Genomic DNA, 21,981 nt, shown 5'->3' with positions numbered 1-21,981 from the left:
ACCTGCATACCTTAGAATTTCCTTAATTCTACGTGTGTGAAGTCTGCCAATCCGCATTGGGCCAGCGTGATGGAACTAAGGCCTCAATCTCATTCTGAGAGGAGACTCGTGCTGCATAGTGAGCCGGATATGTCAATAATGATGATATATCGTTTAGGTACGGTTTTAGCAAAAAATGCCGCCAGTCAATGTGACCAAGCACTCTCATTATGTGCGAGCGTCCTTGAAACGAAACGGCTGTTAAGGCGGTCGTTATAGAAAATGAAACGTCACTTCCCACACACGACTAAATGTAGCAATTGGTAATTTGGTTTCCGCTAAGCTAATTATTATTTTATTAGGCGTTAAGTCGCCTATAGCTCTAATTTCGTTCAACTTAAATGGTTGCCAAATGAGAATATAACAGTGGGCGTTCACTGTTCGTTGAATCGTGAACTACTGATCGCATATAGCTTTCGAATTACTGACGAATGTACTTGGCTTATCTATACTTCTATACTTCTATACTCTATACTAATATTATAAATGGGAAAGATTTGTATTTTTGTAAATGTATAAACGAATGAACTCAAAAATTACTCGACTGATTTGAAAAATTCTTTCACTTATACAAATCTACATTATCAAGGTATAAACTTTAATAAAAAATACAACCAACTTCAAAATTATAAAATGAACTAAAAGGCGAAAAATAACATCGTATGTGCTACCTTCTCAGTTTGCTCAGTGCGATCAGTTTGAAGGCCAAGTACCAAGTTAGTGATCTATTAATTCAAGACGTTTGAATCATAAAGATCTAGGATTTTCAGACACTTCTTTCAGAAACGGCTTAAAAAAATTAAACCCGAATTCCCACTAGAATGGGTTCTGCGCGGGTGAAACTGCTTATTAGTTATAATGGGATCAAAAATATCTAAACCCACTTTATCTGCCTTGGTGGTCCAGTGGTTGATCATATCCTCGTTGGTGGATCATGAGGTTCTGGATATGGGTTCGAAATAATGAGCATTACTTGCTTCGAACAACTTGTTAGTATGATTTTAGATCGACTTAAGGTTATTGTTGATGTCACACCGCATGCCTCGGAGAGCACTTGAAGCGGTCCCGGTAAATTCTTTTTAACATCAGATAGTGGTCATTAAAGAGTCAAACAGCCTGCTGGCCTATTCACTCTTTTGATCTTTATTATCAACCTATTAAAATAAACATCAAATCAATTGAGAAACTACTTGATATCCACCAGTAGGCACCGGATGACATTTGTTACATGGAATCTCAATTTTGTATATGTCAACCAGCATACGTCAAAGATAATGAATTAACCTGCAGGTCCTGTAGTAAGCTGTTAAATAGAAATAGGAAGCATTGGAGTCAATTACTAACTTGACTTTGAATAAAATATTCATTATTTTTAGTGTGATGTCGAAGTGGATGTGGTTCGTGATAGCACGCACGGTGGTAAACCACCTTTACGTGCATGTAGGTATTTAGATGAGTAAGCAGTAGACTCAACTAGAATGTTGGCAGGCGATGTGTTTACGAAAACGCCGTTTTGTTTTGAAATCATGCATACAATGATGACCTCGAATTTTACAAATTCAGACATTTCTTCAAACGAATCGTGGTCGGCGTACTGAGTTTCCGATTCAAGATAATAGTACGTATTATGAACGTCATACAGGTGACTGTCACCATACTCATCTGAAAAAGACTTTAGTAAAATTACAGGCATATGAGGCTTAAAAGCCTTGAGGAGTATTATCATGCCGATAGACGTCCACTGCAGGACACAGGCCTTTTGTAGGACTTACAAACATCACGATACTGAGCCGCCTGCATCCCGCGAATCCCTGCGACTCGTTTGATGTCGTCAGTCCACTTGGTGGGGGGTCGACCAACACTGCGTCACTGCGTATTCTAGTGCAGGGTCGCGTTTCCAAATTGAAAATTCAGGGTTAGGATAATAGTCCACTACGCTAGCCTAATGCGTATTGGCAGATTTCAAACACGTAGAGAATTATGAATTCTCAGGTATTCAGGTTTAATCACGATGTTTTCCTACATCATTCTGGGACACGTGAAAACTGAAAACTGGAAAACTGAAGTACATGTTCTGAATCGAAGGTAGAGGTCATATCCACTGGGCTATCGCGGCATAATACTATCTGCTAAATATGGGTAATAACAAAACAATAACATAATACACAATGAATCATACAAGTTTTCCACAAATTGCTTATGCAAATATTTTTTACTTACCCCGCTATATACCCTGTGCACGCCACAGGCTGTACGTAAGTGTTATTATCTAACAAGCCATGTAACTCTATGAAAACCTTTATTCTAGCAGCTCAATGACACAGTCAGTCAGTCACATAACGCCTGCAGCTTGCGTAACTATCGCTACCGCTGATTGTCATCGGCTCATTGTATAATATCGGTGCGATTGCTCGCAATAATTATGCAAAATAAAATAAATAATGATGAGTAATCTAGTAACAGTCTTTGGACCCAGGAACAAAGCATTTATTCATGGCCACGGATATAAGAAGTAAACAGAAATCTGTCAAGCTTTTTCGTCCGCGGAAACCTTAGCGCGGCTCGTACCATCAGAATTTCGAAGAGCTATCCGTCCGCCCATTACTCACCCATCATAACTGCGTGTGTCATAATCATCATTAGGGGTTAGGCTAATAGTTCTCCACGTTAGCTTAATGGCAGACTTCACACACGTAGATAATTCAAAAATTCTCAGGTTTTCACGACGTTTTTCTTCACCGTTTGAGACTTGTTTGTGATGTTATTTTATTGAAATGCACATAACTGGAAACTGAGAGGTGCATGCCCCGGACCGGATCCGAACCTACGCCCTCCCAATCGAAGGCAGAGGTTATATCGATTGGGCTATCACGGCTCCACGCTTTCAACCTTAGGCGAAAACGTTAAGCCTTCTGTGCCTGTCATTATTATAATGGCTGCTAACAGGATAAGTCATTCCTCCTTATAGGTGAGGGATATGGAGCTTAGACCCACCACTCTGCCCCAGTGCGGTCTGGTTGGTTTAGGATGCATCGTCACTTAACATCAGTTGAAATTGCAGTCACTAACTTGTCATTGAATAAACAAGTCTACCATTAAAAACCTTTTTTGAAACAAGCTTTTATTATTTTTTAATAAAATGAACCAAAAGTTAAAAACTGGTTACCATCTATTATGAAAGTACTCGTTGAGACGAATCAAACGAGCCTAAACTAGATGAGGTTGCGTCGTATGATTGCGGAGTTCCTATGGCCACCTTCCAGTTCCATCATCAGATTAGTCTATGGTTTATTATCTATGTCATAATAATATTGCACTGTTATCTGATTTATACATGCATGCAAAGTTTTAGCTCAATGGGAAACCGGGAAGTAGGATTTAACTTGCAAGATTTGATGATAGACAGAAAAAACGATACAGGTGAAACTAATTATAAGCTTATAACTATAGGTATTTTCTTCTTCCGTCTAGTATTACTAAGATAAAAATAATTTTAATAGGTATGTAGTGTCTAACAGTGTGTCTTCCTTATTAACTGCTAATAGAATTTGTACAGACGCTTTCTAATATACGTAAGTGACGCTGTTTTATTGCCGTCAGGCTGTCCGCAGGCAAAAACCCTCTAGCGTACGAGTATATATGCTATTGTTTTCAATACATTCCACTTTCTAACGTTAGTCATACTGTATGTATGACGGTTATCGTTCATCACTATCTATGCGTAGACTGCGTGTGAAAGAACGTGGTATATTATTAGTATTACAACAATATTTTTTGTGACTAATAACGCGTTCAAATGTACTGGGAGAACCTGCCAAGCTTCTACGGCACTGTATACTAATAGAAAAGCTACATTTTTACCGATAACCATAGGCTATATTTTATTGCTGTAGTTCCCACCGGAATGGGAATCACACAGGTAGAACTTTTTTTATTTTTAGACAAGCTAGCCCTCTACTGCGATCTCACCCGTTTATGGTTGGATGTTAGCTTACTTGGGAAAAGGTACAAGTTTATTCTTCCTATACCTTTTGACGGCATTCGTGGCGCAGTGGTATGCGCGGTGGATTTAAAGGCGGAGGTCCTGGGTTCGATCCGCGGTTGGGCCTATTGAGGTTTTCTTAATTGGTCCAGGTCTCGCTGGTGGGAGGCTTCGGCCGTGGCTAGTTACCACCCTACCGGCAAAGACGTACCGCTAAGCGATTTACCGAGCCGATACCGAAAGGTATTCGACGCCGAAAGGTGTGTGGATCTTCCATCTTAGATTGCATCATCACTTACCATTAGGTGAGATTGGAATCAAGGGCTAACTTGTAAAGAATAAATAATAAAAAAAACCTCTGACGTTTTCTATGCAGCATCGTGTCGGAAAGCTAAATCGCTAAAAGTTAAGTATAGATTAGGTCATGCCTACCAGACCAGTCCTAAGCTAATGTAGAAAATGTAAAACCTGAGTTGGGAACCCAGACCTATCTATTTAGGACCACATCACTATCAACTGCTAGACTCATCATCATCATCATTAACAGCCGATGGACGTCCACCGCTGGACATGGGCTTCTTGCATGGACGTCCAAACAAATCGGTCTAAGACGCCAGCATCCAGCGGCTCCTTGCAACCCGCTTAATGTCTCAGGTCGCCCAACACTGCGCTTTCCGGTGCGGGTTCGCCATTACAGCACCTTGCGATCCCAAAATCTATCGGCTCTTCGAACCATAGTTTCGAATTGCAAATACGCCCATTGCCACTTTAGCTTCGCGACTCACTGAACTATGTCCAGTGACTTTGTTTCGTTTGCGAATCTCCTCATTTGTGATTCGATCACGCAGAGAAACTCCAAGCATAGCTCGCTCCGTCGCCCGCTGAGTGACTTTGAGCCCTGTTAGTCTATACTAGTTTATGTTAGTTTTATTAAGAAGAAGGATTTGATTGTTTCTTGCATTGAATAGGCTCCTAAACGGAACCGATTTGAAAAATTCTTATACTGTTAGGAAGCTACATTATCCCCGGGTGCTATAGGCTATTCTTTTATTCCCGTATTCCTACGGGAACGGCAACCGGGTGAAACCACGTGGTGTCTGCTAGTCGCAAATAAATGTAGTTGGTAGTTGGCACACAAGTATTTCGTCTAATGTTTCAGCAACGGTTTATAAAAAGCGAGAGTCGCGTTACGCAGTATCATTACGTTGATGTTATACGAAACGAATACCAATGTTCATTGACCTATCGAAAAGCCTGTCGCGATGACTAAACTGCATTAGACGAGTGTTTTGTCTATACCTAGATATTAACACACAGCCGTGATAGCCCAGTGGACCTGCCCTCTGCATTCGATTGCACCTCCAGTTTTTTGTTATATGCATTTTAAGAAATTAAGCACAACAGCAAGCATCCGATAAAACTGATAGTTTGTTGGTCGCGATCTGCATGATGTCAGTTTTATCGGATGCCGTTAGCGCTGCCTACATGTGAACTTGTTGGATGGTGAGTGACTAGCATGAAGAAACCTGCATACCTGAGAATTTTCTTAATTCTCGTCTCTCACACTTATCTGGACAGTAAAGTCTGCCAATCCACATTGGGACAGCGTAATGGACTATTAGTCTAACCCCTCTCATTTTTAGAGAATGATCAACACACTACTACAACTCGTGAGCCGAATATGGATTGTTCATGACGATAATGATGATGCCTAGGTTTTTACTGGAGTAGGCATTATACTCGTACTTACAAATCGTGTGTTGCGTGTCGCGATGTGCATGGCATCATTCCGATCCGTTAACGCTGCAGGCATGTGAGATTTCTTGATCGTCAGTGGCTGACATTATATTGTCGCACATTGAAATCAAAAACCATCACAGCGAGAGTGCGCGAAAGTTGACCACCCAAACTGGGGCACTGGGTAAAGAGACTCCCAAACTGGGTTGGTTGGTGTTGCCAATTATCTAGTTCAGATCAGCCGCGCACGTTTGATCGACTTTCGAAATATCTGTATTATGTTTTGTGTTGCCACTCTTTTGTTGTACAACAAAAATTATAAAACGCTGTAACAGTTTTGCTCTATTAATTGTGACTAACAGTTTCTAGCGACTTTGCCTGTCATTTATTTATATTTACCTACAGAACGAGACCTTTCCTCATCTTTCATAAGATGCACTTGATGTTAGATCTTGGTAGTTTTGGCCATAGCTGTCTTTTGTTTTTCTTTTCTCTCTTGTTTGTTATTTTTTTTTTAATATTGTATATTATAATAAAAACCAGTGCACAGTAAAACCAACTGTGTTGCATCACGGTTAGGCTTAATTTAAATAAGTATGTTTTTTTGTAGAATAATAAAAAATAAAAAAAATGAAAGTCGAACTGCTAACTTGATGAGACTAATAATTTTAATAATTATTAAAAATCGCTATTATAAATTATTATAAACTACATATTTTCATAGGAAAACGAACTGCCTTCAGAAGCGCAAAATATTAATTTTAATAACTAAAACTATTCAAACAGGATCAAAACAAAAGGTTCTGTGTTCGTACGTATACAATTTTGTATGTTATATGTATGTATATTAGCTTAGTCATATATTGATATATTTTAAGGCTTACATATATGTTAAAATATCTTGCAATAGTAAAAATTTTACTTAATAAAAATGTTTTAAAGAGGCAGCTCGATGCCATTTACAATTTAATTACATAATTAGTTAATTACACAACGCTGTTACAAATAGACGTTCTGTCAACTTCATTTGCACGAATTTAAAGTATAATTGCCATAATTATTGCGGCTACGTTCCTAATTTGTTATTTCGTTACTTTGTATTTGTCACGTGATGTTTGTTCCTCTATAATTTATTATTTCTTTTTTTGTTCCAAAAAATAATTAACTTCTATACTTTTTTTTTTATTCTTTACAAGTTAGCCCTTGACTACAATCTCACCTGACGGTAAGTGATGATGTAATCTAAGATGGAAACGTGCTAACTTGTTAGGAGGAAGATGAAAATCCACACTTCTTTCGGTTTCTACACGACATCGTACCGGAACGCTAAATCGCTTGGCGGTACGTCTTTGTCGGTAGGGTGGTAACTAGCCAAGGCCGAAGCCTCCCACCAGCCAGACCTGGACTAATTAAGAAAACCTCAATCGGCCCAGCCGGGGATCGAACCCAGGACCTCCGTCGTGTAAATCCACCGCGCATACCACTGCGCCACGGAAGTCGTCAAAAGGTGATTATACACTTCGCAGGTGTGTGATATTTTTACAACCTTTTATTTAACTTGCAATGTATGTGTGTATGTTTTTTCGTGTGAAATCCTGCAGCTCATTTTTGAAGTAGATTTTATGATTAGTTATAAATTATTTTTTTTATTTTAGCTGCCTTTGCTATTAGTTTATTTTCTTTTAATGTAAGCCTCAATAGCTCTAAAGGTAAAAGTTAAAACCGAGACGTCTTAGGTCTGAGCCCTGCTCGTTGGACTATTGGACTATTGTCGAACCCACTCGTAGCACAGGTTTTTGATTAGTTGGAGAGGAAAGGTGAATATATTATTTTGATAAAGACATGACTATTCATTTCTATTGAATAGGGTAACTACATTCTTTTGTAAAATGGGACAGCCAATAACAATCAGCTTATCAAGTCTTTTCAATAACTGTCATGTGATATTTGAGGCAACACTTTTTTTTTTATTACTTCACTTATAAAGTGAACAGTGCACTCTACTCATCTCTATATTCATTGTACAGTTTAATCCGATACAAATTGCTCACTAAAGTTGCTTTCTAATTCTGTTATTTAAAGAGTATATATAAATCTATTGTTTTCACTGATCCACACACAAAAAAAAAAATGAAATGATAATTTATAGTTTTATCAAGGTAACATAACATAACAGAAACTGATTGGGCTGGCACCTTCTATTAAGTACTAGACCAGTATCAGAAGGCCCCGCTCTTCCTTAACTATAGTATTGTTATAATTATAAAACAATAACAATAATTTTAACATAAATCAAATAATATAGATGATAATTGACAAAATTAAATAGTCATAATCTATACTTATAATAAATTACTTATAAGAGAGAATGAAATAAATATAAAACGCCTGTTCGATTGTAAATAGCTTATTTGCGCGTTGTACTTTTTGGTTGCAAATTAATCAAAGGATTTTTATATTCCGTTCAATGAATGAGGTTGTGTAACTTCGAAAGGGTCTAGCAGGGCTATCCAGGTGTTATGAAACGCAGCTTTTCTCTTTATCTATGATTTCGTAACATTTAAGACCTATTTCAAATAAGGATATCTAGTAAACCTGTCAAGTAAGTCACTAGATTAGTAACAGCCGTTTAATAACCTACGAGTATCTATTCTGTAATCTGATTTACTTGTAGATATTTCAGTTCTCTCGAAGTTAGTTTCCTGATTCTTACAACCCCGTCATTTTGAAGACAATAGTCTGTAGAAATCTTCTAGGCAAGCACGTGCAACCTTAGGCCACATCTAGTAAAGCGCGAGTATGTCTATTCTAATATTATAAAGATGAAGAGTTTGTTTGTATGAAAGAAGCGCTACTAGAACTACTGGTCCGATTTGAAAAATTCTTTCAGTGTTAAATAGCCCACTTATCGAGCTATAGGCTATATTTTATCCCCGTATTCCTATGGGCACGCGAACCACGCGGTGTCAGCTAGTTTAATAATAAAATTAGTGGAGGATAACTAATTTTATGACTAAATAGATTCGCGCTTCATTTGGACGCAGGACATTCCTGCAACTTCGAGCTCAAAACGTCGTTAAATATGCATTTAAAACAATGACTTTTTGGTTTAATAATAAATTAATTCTGTGGCAACTTTAACGTACAGGATGTACTTTCCCTGCATTTCCCACAAAAACTTGGAAAACATCAGTAATTACTGATACCAGTATAACTGCTATTATTGTAAATAATTGTTTGGTCTAAGTGTTTCCCATTACGCACAATGATTTGCCGATCGTGTTTAAAGAATTGTATTAAAAAAAAATTGTTTACCTATAATAGGTAAGCAACTTAAAAAAAAACGTAAAAGAAATGAACAATTATGTATTTTTAACCGACTTCCAAAAAGGAGGAGGCATAAATAGATATCTTAGGGAAGGTTTAGATCTTATAGTAATTAGATAAAGGTTGGTTTTTCCTTAAAAGCCTTTTTTTGAAGGTGCTTAAAATTCACCAGTTAGATAGTTACTTAATTGTAAAAAAGTAATTTGAGTTTAAGTTGCAAATTATAAAAACTACTTTAAAGTCTAGATTTACTAGATTTTAAAGTCACATAATTAATAAATTTTATATATTTTAAAGTTATATTGGCAATGACTTATTTATTAGAAAACTATGTCGAAAACCGGAACAGATTCGAGTATATTTAATGCAAGGATAAAACGTAAAATCAAGGAAATTAGTTGTAATATTTATTGACATAATAATTAATTGGCAATAATAAAATTATTGACGTAATAAATGAGAATTAATTATTACGCATTCAAAATTTATATTCAAAAGAAGTTCATTGCCATTGTAAAAAAAATCGCGTAAAAATAACTATTATAAAATGATAATCTTTTAAGACTATTTTACTTTGTTAATCGACTTCAAAAAAAGGAGGGTTTCAATTTATCGGAATCTTCTATTAAATTACCTTCTATTTTTTGGAATTTGAAAGTTTACATCGAGTTTTACGCGGACGAAGTCGCGTGCGTCCGCTAGTTAATCTATAAAAAATCCAAGTATGGATAGGTATTAGTGGTGTTACACTCCCGTGCCTTGGACAGCACGAAAAGCCGTCCTGGTCATTAGCAATAACATCCGATAATTTATCGCTAAATAGATCATTATTGCCCGCCATCCCGCATTAGAGCAGCGTGGTGGATGTAAGCTCCATATCCCCTCTCCTTTAAATGAAGGAGGCCTGGCGTAATAGGCCGTTAAAATAGGCTGATAATAATAGTTAATGATTGAATCCCTTTAAGTGACACTACCTACTCTCGTCAACAAACAAGACATCACTTGAGTCATTGAGTGTTTTAAAAATACTTGAAGAGCTTGTATTCGCGAAAACGAAGCCGAGAAAAGCTGCAGTCTCACATTGACCTTCAAACTGTCAAGGTGTTGGGTTCTTTTTGTAATCAATTAATTTCTTCACATCTAAAGTTATTTTAAATTTACTTTTTTAATGTCCTGAATAGGCTAGTTGACACTTTTTTTAAATGGCTGTAAATAGTTCACATTATCATTCTACTAGACTGAATTTTTTTTTAAATATTTTTTCCAGACATGATTACATGGACATTTTAGTTTTTAAATATGTTTTTGACAATCTGTATCTATCTACCGTGTATTTACGCCTTGATAGCCCAGTATATTACTCTCTCTCTCTGTCTCTGATTTCGGAGGGTTCGAATCCGGTCTGGGGTTTTTATAGATATTAAATATCACGTGTCTCAAACGGTGAAGGAAAAACCACGTCTCATACTATAGAATTTTCTTAATCTCTGCGTGTGTGAAGTCTGCCAATCCGCATTGGGCCAGCGTGGTGGAATATTGGCCTAACCCCTGTCATTCTCGAGAGGAGACTCGTGCTCAGCTGTGAGCCATATATGGGTTGATAAGATGAGGTATACTCATCTGTCATTAGTTTGACCCAGGATTCGTAATCCGACACCACTTGACCAACAAAGGAAAGGTGCCAGAAATAAACATGGTGAAGTTGAGTTTGTTGCCCTACAGAATATCACATGGCATAGTATAGAAATGCTTGGTAGCTATTTCGGTGAGTGCATACTAAATACAAAGTTGCGTGCTGGCCGGTGCACGCGTGATGGAATTCAGTTTTATTTTCTAACTCTAGGTATAGGATAGCTATCTGTTGTAGTGTATAGATAAATAAATTGCTTATAATATAAATAACAATATTGGAGTTTACTTCTTAGGATACGATTTTTCACATACAGCCCCTGGTATGAAAAAAATATATACGCTCACAGCGTGCACATGCGTTCGGACGCGCACGCTGCGGCCTGCTGCTCCTCGGTTGCGCACCTTTCACTTTTTAGGCCTCAGTATTGAGACGTACATAGTGTATGCTGCGGGGCAACAAATTAGACGTCCACAGATCCGTATCATACCTATCGGACGCATCGCAACAAAAGGATTTTCAATTTTAGGTCGATAAAATCCGTTCGATGCGGAACAGTGGACGCACTTGTATGACTTTCTATACAAAGATTACCAAAAATCCGTTCGATGCGATGCGTCCGATACGTAGGATCTGTACGACTGCCATTGATCGCTGTCAATAATCAAGAATTGAATCAAAATAAATTGTCAATATTTACCAAAACTACCCTCCAATCGTACGAGAGTTTTTTAAACGGACGTTAAAAAAGCGTTCAAATATAATGTGAAGTTAAATGAAGGTCTATTGCCAACGCCCAAAAATTGAAAAAAAAAGCGTCGTGTTTTAAAAACGCTGTCGTGTATACATATACTTGGGAATGCATTTGTTGTATTTTAAAGCTTTTTTAAGGTCCGTTAAAAAGCCCGTATAAATGAGGGCTTACGGCCTATTTATACTGGTTTGAATGTCGAGAAGTAAATTATTTTTCTATAAAATAAATAGAATTCTGCAACTAACTGATAAGCTTTTTCCTGTAGGCATGTCCAATGATGAATCAGCGACCAATGACCTCTGGGTCGGGACTATATCAAAGTGTAACTGTATATTAATTTTCTTTGATTCCCAATTTCCCAGTAAACTTTTCCTCCTAGAGTTAAATAGGCTATTTTATTCCTGCTATCGTACTTTACAACAACGGACTTTTTGAACATAAGATATATGTAGCAGAAATTAACCTAATTAGCTGACCCGGCAAATAGAAGCTGTGCCTATACAGTGCTTTCAAACAAAAATACTAAAACTGTTGTTGAAGGATGTTGATGACGTTTAGAAGGTGAGGAGAAAAGGGGGTTAAGATTTAGTGTTTACGTGACGTCATAAAACGATAAAATACATCATGGCCAACAGTGTTTTGGCTAGTATTGTCAAAAAAATATTTTAAAAAAATTCGATTTTTTTTTCAATCTAGTAAAACGATGAACAATTTGAGACCATTCTTAAAAAAGTGTCAACTAGCCTATTACGATCTCAAGTTGCTTCTCAACTTCAAATACGATATTGGGGCCATTCGGTGACCGTCCCATTTCATGGCCTCATGTAAAAACCCAACCGCTCGGCTACTCTTCAACCGGTCCACTGACAACAAGCATCGCTGCAGTTCAGTTGGAAAGGCAAAAGTTTTACGTAAGCCACGCTTGTGTAATACCGAGTGAAAGAGCCCATGCAGTAGTGCAGCGCGAACGAGCGCGGCGAGACGCGTGCGCGAGTGTTAGATCATACGTCAACACGTATCGGTATGATTGTGAAATTGTGTTGTGTTATGTGTTTTGATTAGGGCTGGCTTCTACCAAGTGGAAGTTCCCGTTATAGAGCAGGCATTATTGTGTATTGCTGTAGATTCCTTGACAGCGTCATTTAAGGGGAAGCTAGCAAAAAGGGAACCTTACGGTGTACTAGTGTGCGTTTTAAATGATATACGAGAGAGATGGTATACGCTTCGTTGTTAAGAACGAGATGGCTGTAATGTACGATGTATTTACAAACTAAAATGATTGAAAAATAATCCGTAAACAATCTGTTTGATGTTGAAAAACATGATTGTAAAGTTAAAAAAAAACAGTTTGTTTTCGTACGCATACGTAGTTTACGTACATATTAGTCATTGCAGCGTCATAAGCGGAAGCTCTACCAATAGGCGAACCTTTTACAGGAACCTACTGTGCCTTTAAAACATGTGGATTTTCATTTTCCTCCTAACAAGTTAGCCCGGTTCCATCTTAGATTGCATCATCACTTACCATCAGATGAGATTGTAGTCAAGGGCTAACTTGTATAGAATAAAAATAACAGGATATGTCAGATATGGAATACGCTTTCGTGTGTTAGGATTAAGAGAGATATGGCATTAACTAACTGACAATAACAAAACTATGTAGGTATATGGAAAAAATTCGTAAAGCATCCACTTGCGTTAAAAACGTTTTTTTTTTTACGTTATTATGTTAGAAATAAGTACCCAATGAAAGTATGTCATGTTTGTTTGCATCAAGTAGTCACTCATTACATAACGACATACAAAATATTTATTCTTCAATAGCTAAGTTAGCAGCTAAGTAATCGTTTACAGTATTGAAAAATAATGAAAAAAATGTTTCAAAGTTCAGGAAGTAAAAGTTGCATAACACACTGTAACTTTATTTATTAAATGCACTTCAACAAGTGTGATAGTAACTATCAATCAAGAGAAACTAACTGCCTCTTTTGGGTCAAAAGTCCAACTGAACATGTAATACGATGTTGTTGTATCTTTACAACCTTTAGAAATGTTTTTATGTTTTGTATGTGAACAAGAAAACAATTAACGTCTTGTTGGCTTATTATAATTTAAAAATAACTTACTTGTAGATAATAAATGGCTTAGTTGTAAGTTGTACTTTCGTAGAAAAGGAACGCCTAGGCTTCTTAAATTGTGCTTCGACATATTGAACAAATTAAATATCACTTGTCTCAAACGGTGAAGGGAAAACATGGTGAGGAAACCTGCATACCTGGGAATTTTCTTAATTCTCTGCGTGTGAAGTCTGCCAATTCGCATTGTATATACGTGGTAGACTATTGACTTTGCCCCTCATTCTGAGAGGGGTTGAAATTAAATGAAATGGGTTCCTAATGATAATATTGAACAAGTAGCGAATTTTAAAACAATATCTTTGGTGAAATAGCGCTAAAAGATCATCATCATTATCAATCAACCCATATTCGGGTTAATAATGTTAACGCCAAAAGATAGAAAATGGAAAAGATAATGATTTAATAAAGATAGATAATAGAAGAGATAAAAGGACTATCAGATATAATATAGATAAAGGATAATATATAGAGAAGTAAAATGAAAGGTACCAAAATCCTAGCAATATTTGGTAAATCACAGCCGATGACACTTTTGAATGCGTCGCACACGTTCGTAAGTGCAGTTATACTAATCTCATTTGTTTTAGTTCTAGTTAAACTTCACTTACAACCCGATGTAGTAGATTTTATAACTGTAATAGATTTCGCTCGCGTCTAAAATTTGGTATTTCCTTTTGTGTTAATCTAATTGTCCTTTTCTATTTTCTATGTTTAAAAATTTAAGGTATCACTTTTATACCCTTGACAATGTTTATGCAAAATTTCTCGATGGAACTTAAGGGTTGAAAGCTGTGATATTTATAATATTCTTTAGTATCATTTTAAATAGCGTGCACAACTGCACAAGGCTTAATAAGGATTTAAGGGGAAAAATCATTCGTTGACACCTAAAGATTTAAGACCTATTACAAACTCTTATTAGAAATAGATTAATTTTGACGTTAGTTAGTGCCTGCATGCATATATGAAGTGACCGCCGTTGATTCTACTATCAATTATTACTTAAAATAGTTACTGTGTCGAGATTATATAGTATTTCGCATAACTCAAATGTCAAACAGTAGCAACTTGGCAAGGCTACTTTGGTTTTTCTATTTGTTAATATTTTTAACACTTTTATGAATATTATCTACGGCCTCGTAGGCATTGAATAAGTTTATTTTTTCTAATAACAATGGCAAAAATATATTTTATTAGCTTATCTTCAAAAGTGAGTTCTTCATAAAAATTTTCATTCTATATTTAGCTATGTTTAGTTTCCAATTTTGTTAAAATTAAATTGATACTTATGGCACTCGTAATTAAGCTCTTATTTTATCACGTTAGATTACTTCTACCGTTGTAATATTTATGCGAGAAGAATTTGCCTCGAGTTTTATGTTATTAGAACACGAAGATGATTTCCGCATTCTTTATTTATAAATTTAAGGTTGATGAATCCAGTCATCGCAGATTACTAACATTAAGGTTTCTTTGATAGGTTGATATCAGACTACCTTATGTCCTCGACTTCGTCCACGTGACTTTTGGATGTTTACTATATATGAAGGAACTAATCTTATGGCGTGAAGTTTGGAAAATCCTTTCTTAGCTAATCCTTCATCATCATTAAGTGATTAAGTGCCTTCTTCCTACCGAAGTTAGGCGGTCATGTGTTGAAAACTCTGTCGGTCTTTTGCAATATTTTTAAGCTGTGTGTATGTTAACTAATCCTTACGTCATAAAAACTATAAGTCGTTATTTACTTACTGCAGATCTTTAAGGTTCTGAGGTTAATTTACAATTACAAGTCCTTGGTTTTTACATTTGAAATGTTTTTGTGATTTTAGTGTTACTAATGTGATTGGTCTTTATAAAAATATTTCGTCTCTGATCAGTATAGATTTATGCGTTCCCGAAATTAATATAGGTTGAGGTTTTGATGGTATCATTTGTAATTGATTTTAATTGTTAGTTCCTAATATCAATTGTATTATCAACTAATCAATCATCGCAATATCATTTTCTCTCTTTAAAACGATGAATTAGCCTGTATTTATACTTTTCATTGTATGGCTGTATCCATGTTCCATTATGTTTCTAGAACGTTGTTAATGGATAGTTTCTGTTATCAATTAAATTATCAAATAACCAGCCATCATAATATCATTTTCTTTCTTAAAAAAGATGAATTAGCCTGTCTATATACTTTTCACTGTATGGCTGTATCCATGTACCATTACGTTTCTAGAATGTTGTTAAAGAAATTGTTCTTGTATTAACAGTAAATCTTTGTTCACCTAGTTTTTATCTTAACTAACAGGTGACTAATAGGTTCGGTCACTTACATCATTTACGTTAAATGCTTTTCATATGGTTGTTTGCCAATACTACGGTACTTAATACGTTAGCGTCGTTAGCTTATCTTAATTGATTATTGTTTACCCATTAATCTGTGTAGTCATTAGATTTGTATTCAGGATAATATCGACGAATAAAATAGAAATATTTAGGATAAAACTTACTTTGTTAATATTTGGGTATAACTTGTTCTTTGTCTATCTATATCTATACCTATAATAAATCTGTAGAGAGGTCAATTCTGTACATGAAATATATTTCCAAAATAACTATCAGGGGGTGATTAGTGAGCGATACTGATGCTAAAAATGTATCTTTCTGTCTGTCTGTATGTTCATTATAGAAACATAAAATACTGGATTTTAACGAAACTTGGTACAATTATTCTTCATACTCCTGGGCAGGATATAGTATACTTTCATCACGCTACTATCAATAGGAGCAGAGCAGTGAAGGGAAATGTTGAGAAAACGGGAGAAGTTACTCCATTTTTATAGCGATACTACTGTAAGGGCTGGATTAAGGAGGTCTAAGGGCGGACGAAGTCGCGGGCATCCGCTAGTTTTTATATAAAACAATCCCTTGGTAACCATGACCGAGATGATAGTTTCTTCTTTCTTCTACTTAGTGAAAGTTGGGAGTGGATTTGTACTTCCTACTCGTATTTTAGGAGTGGATTTTATAAAACTGTATAAGTATTGTAATTTTCTTGTTAACGTGAGATAAGCTTTGTTTATGATATCTACTATAAAACATGTAATATTATAACAGTAATTAATTAACGTTTATCTTTAATTTTAAAGAAGCTGAACCTATATAAGTAATATTTAACGTGTTTGTAAAATGGACACAATTTTATAGTGCCTATATTAGTAACTGAGGCACTTTTAATAAAGTTTTAACAAGAAGCTTTCCAGCCATTCCTGCTTGTGAAAACTCAACAACTTTAGCTCGTAACTATAAATTCTACACGCGTATATAGCTCAAGTAAAAGTGAGTAGTTAAACAAGTAACGACTGCAGTAACCCGCTCGTGTAATGCAAGCACCGGAGAGCGGTCGCGTTTCAACCGGATTTTCTTGTAGACAGAGAGACTGTGATAGCCAGACCCTATCTATTAGTAAGTAGCAGATTTTCTTTTTCTGTATACAAAAAAAAATGTCACATCAAGGTTTAGATCCTGAAATGTATTAAGGAAACTCCAGTGGCGGTTTGACGTCGAACGCTTTTTTTTTAATCCCTCTCATACGAAACCTGTACACGTGGACCGAAAGCCTGCGATAGCTAGATATACCTCATTTTAGGAAGGCTGTAAGTTCATCTGTATATGATCCTAATAAAGATAAGTAAAGTAGCCAAATATGGAGAAGAAAATATAAAAACAAAGACTTGACGTCTCGCCGCCGCTTGCTGGAAGAGTTCCGTTAATACTTGGACATTTCAGGTTCTGAAGCCTTGAAAGAAAATTGCTACATTCCAAACTCCATACTTGGCTACCGTACTTACCTATAGTAGGAGTATAGACTGACAAACATACAGCCGTCCTGTTAGGTATGTCTACAACGACATTATACTGTACCTACGGTACATACGTCGTTGTATTTTTTTTTCTCTATTTGTATTTATGTGTCATGATTTCCTTTTTTGTGTTTTGCCAAATAAAATCTTTCTTTCTTATTCTTTCTTTCTTCTTGTATGTCTAGCTATTACAGGATCTCGGTCCATGTGTACAGGTTTTTTACGAGAGGAAATTAAAAAAAAAAGACGTACGACGTCTCCCCGCCGCATGCCGGAAGAGTTTCGTTAATTTAGTCGCAGTTTCGATCCTTTGGCAAGGTTCGTTGATTGTTATTGATATTGATTAATTGAGGCCGCCCCGCGCTGTTGAAGGCTCACTGCTCTGAGCGACGGATCCTTATTACAATTTACCTATTCATATTTTGGCTTATTAGTGTCAGAATTATTTATATTGTGAGTGGTAGCTCGTGATTTTGGTCCGTGATACAATTAGTAATGAATTCGTGAGTTTGTAAGTCATTTCTTGTTTAAACATTTTTCCTTGTGTCCAATCTCAGTGTAGCTAAGCCAATATGTATCTTTGTGGAAACAGCATGAAATCGGTATAGTGATGATGATAAGATTATAGTGAAACTTTAAAAGAGCGAATGATAGTTACTTTAAGAGTTCTATTGGTCCATTGGTATTTTTCTCAAATTTCGATTTCTATTCTTTTATTATAATTTACCTAGTGTTCAGTGTCCTCACAGAACATGGAAAACGCTAAAGCTAGTCGTAGTAATTTATCATTAATAACCCATATTCGGCACATTGTTGAGCACGAGTCTCCTCTCAGAATGAGAGAAGTTTGGCCTTGTCATTGGCAGATTGTGATTGATTGGCAGATTTCACATACGCAGAATTAAGATATTCTCTGGTATGCAGGTTTCTGACGTTGTTTTCCTTCACCGTTTGAGACACGTGATATTAAATTTCTTAAAATGCACATAACTGAAAAGTTGGAGGTGAATGCCCCGAACCGGATTCGAATCTACGCCCTCCAAATCGAAGGCAAAGGTCATCTCCACTGGGCTATCATGTCCCGTAGTTGTAATCCTTATGCCAATCTATTTTCTACGACCCTTCCCTGATATTAAATTAATTTATTTACTAATAATATTTTTTAGTTGTATCTAAAGTAAACGTAATATTATATTAACTTTAGATTCCTTTCGGATTAAGATATTGTGATCTTATATTATGTACAAATGTAAATACTTGTTCAATGTCACGACTCCGCCGTTGATTATAAATATTTGATAACTTGATCACAATATTTACTACCTAGTTAGGAATCAAAGTCACCCACACTATGGCCAAATTAGAACTACATACTTGTAACACCTTGATATTTGCAAACGATAGTAAATAATATCAAACTAAACCTTGTAATGTACATGTATAATATAAAGAAATATTATAACTATCAACTAACTAGAACTCATTATTAATAAAACAAGCGGACGCCCGCGACTTGTTCCGCCCTTAGATCTACTTCTTTGATCCCAACCCTTACAGTAGTATCGCTGTAAAAATGGAGTAACTTCTCCCGTTTTCCCAACATTTCCCTTCATTCTATTGATCTAAGCGTGATGAAAAGTATACTATACCTGCCCACGAGTTTGAGGAATAATTGTATATTTCTATATCTTTTTAAATCTCGTACTTTTCGAAAATTATAAAATGTAAGGAAATGACATTTGTTATCGACAGCCAACGTGGTCAAGTTATCGATCGGGTCTGTTATTTATATACATTTGTTTAGTTTTTAAAGCGTTAGCGTTTGTAGAATGATAATCGACGTGCTAACTAAAAAAAAAATTAACCTAACCTTACCATTTTCATATTTATACTTATTTAGCGTCCGCTATATTCTATTTCTTTTTCTTTCCTTTATTATTTGTATTATTTGTAAATGGGGAATGAGGTTAAAGTATAAAACGTATGTTACATAAACCGTGCACGGCAGTCAAACACACATAACATTGTTATGTAAACGCGCAGTGTCAACAGCACTCATGTGCAAATACTCGGCGGATGTATTAGAATGACGTTTTGAGTACACTCATAACGCATGAGTGTCCTCAAAACGATTGGGAGGCGTTAACGTGAAGTCATCTTTTGATCACATTAATATTATGAAGGCGAAAGTTTGTATGTATATTTGTTCCTCCTTTACGCTGCGGCTACTGAAGCGATTTGGCTGAAATTTGGAATGAAAGTAGATTTTACTCTGGATTAACACAAAGGCAAAGGGAAATTATAGTGAACTAGTGGACGCCCGCAACTTCGTCCGCGTGGAGTTAAGTTTTTCACAAATCCCGCGGGAACCATGGATTTTTCCTGGATGAAAAGAAACCTATGTGTTAATCCGGAGTAAAATCTATTTTCATTCCAAATTTCAGCCAAATCGCCGGAAAATTGAGGTTTCATAAAAACTTTCATCCCCTATTTTATCCCTTTTGGGGGTAGAATTAATCAAAATCCTTTCTTATCGGATGCCTACGTCATAACATCTACTTGCCTGCCAAATTTTAGCCCGATCCGTACAGTGGTTTGGGCTATGCGTTGATAGATCGCTATGTCAGTCAGTCACCTTTGAGTTTATATATTTAGATTAAAATTATATCTTGAGTACGAAAGACATGAATACAGTAACACGAAATTTAAATATTAAAAAAAACACTGTAGGTGACTAATTGTTGACAGGTTTTACTTACGAGTAACACCGATTACCCTAAGGTCATGGGAAAGTAGGTAGACAGGATGGTAACACTAAACTTCCGATACCTCACACGGAGTTTGAGCTGTGTCATTGGTTCTATAATAAACTTAACGAAGGTTGTTGTGTTGGTTCGATCCTTAAATTCAAAGTCAAAGTCGTTTATTAAAAGTAGGGTAGGCTTACTTTACAAGCACTTTTGAAACGTCAGGTTGTGTTATGTTATTTTATTATGGTGATAAGTGAAGTCGAAAACCGTATGTATGTATATTATTTAAACGGGTACATACCACGTTAAAACGACGAGATTTTTAATGTCGATATTTCGACCCAGTTGCATGGATCATGGATTGTATGTGTGTAACTTATCACACATATATGAGCACACAAATCACACATCAGTTCATACGTAGGTTGACCCATCACCTACTCCAGTAATTAACGTTGCAACTTTTAAACGATCGTTGTTTTAATTGAGCTTGATGAAGTCTGACACTGATTCTAGGCATAGGCATCTTCTAGGCAAGCGTGCTTCATCATAGACGGTTGTAAACAAGCGCAAGCCTAAACAACAAAAAAAAAAGTTACAAGCGTTCTAAAATGTCCCTTGGTCCGAAATGAAAAACTCAACTAACAGTAGTAAATGAAATTCATGTATCCCACTTCTGATTCCAAGGTAACATTAACTTTTGTATATAATATTCCAATGGTTATCGTTTGAAATCAAAATAATTTGTCTTGCTCTACCTACTATAGACCGGCAATTATGAAGTAAAACTTACAGTTTCTGATAACGGAGGTTTTAATTGATAATCAAAGCGACTGAATTGCTTGCGATAATTAATTTAAACTGTGGCGTATGTACACATAACTGATTAGTAAGATAGATGATTTTCTTGACTAAAAATGCATCTATCTAAGATAGAAGCTTATTAAGAAAAATAAATAAATTTATTAGGACAATATTGGCACACCCAGACCCACATTATGCGTCGCTTGTGATGTTTTGATAATTAATATTCATATTTATGTATATAATATACATAAACACTTTTAATATTTTCATATTAAACTACCCAGACCCTGGAAAACACCAATGCTCATCACATGAATATTTTCCAGTTGAGGAAATCGAACCCGCGACCTTGGAAGCCGACGACAGGTACTACTCACTGCACCACTCGGGGCTTCAAAAAAAATACAAATAACAAACTCAAACAAGCAATTCTAATATTTTGAATCAATGATAAAATAAAATGGTTAGTTTGTGTTTAAAAAAAAAAGCTGATAGTGCTAAAATACGTAGGTCAATGAACGCCATTGAGGGCGTGTCTTTTGACCGAAATAAGACGAAATTGCCGAAGTGAACACTACAAAATGTTCCACTACGTAATTAATAATTGCTTTGCTTTAGTAGAAGCACACAGCGGGCGATGGAACGAGCTATGTTAGGAGTATCTCTGCGTGATCGAATCAGAAATGAGGAGATCCGCAGAAGAACCAAAGTCACCGACATAGCTCAACGAGTTGCGAAGCTGAAGTGGCAATGGGCGGGGCACATAGTTCGAAGAGCCGTTGGGGTCCCAAAGTGCTGGAATGGCGACCCCGCACTAGTAAGCGCAGTGTTGGCCGACCCCCCACCAGGTGGACTGACGGCATCAAGCGAGTCGCAGGGATTCGCTGGATGCAGGTGGCTCAGTATCGTGATGTTTGGAATTAACACAACTACAAAAGGCCTTTGTGCTGCAGTGGACGT

At 36.2% G+C, this 21,981-nt stretch overlaps 1 protein-coding gene across 4 annotated transcripts in view; it reads left to right on the top strand.

Moving 5' to 3' along the window:
- LOC112044665 (protein fem-1 homolog CG6966) overlaps positions 1–21,981 on the top strand; it is an 89,572-nt gene that overhangs the window by 36,757 nt on the left and 30,834 nt on the right. The window contains exon 1 of one of the 4 annotated variants that reach the window (XM_052886378.1): positions 12,358–12,490. The exons of 1 other annotated variant lie outside the window; for it this stretch is intronic. The gene's annotated coding sequence lies outside the window, so the exon portion shown is untranslated. 2 more of the 4 variants (XM_052886379.1, XM_024080580.2) reach the window with 2 other exon arrangements.

This window comes from Bicyclus anynana, chromosome 17 (genome assembly GCF_947172395.1).
Source record: "Bicyclus anynana chromosome 17, ilBicAnyn1.1, whole genome shotgun sequence".
NCBI classification, from domain to species: domain Eukaryota; kingdom Metazoa; phylum Arthropoda; class Insecta; order Lepidoptera; family Nymphalidae; genus Bicyclus; species Bicyclus anynana.
This window is presented reverse-complemented; position numbering and strand designations above follow the sequence as displayed.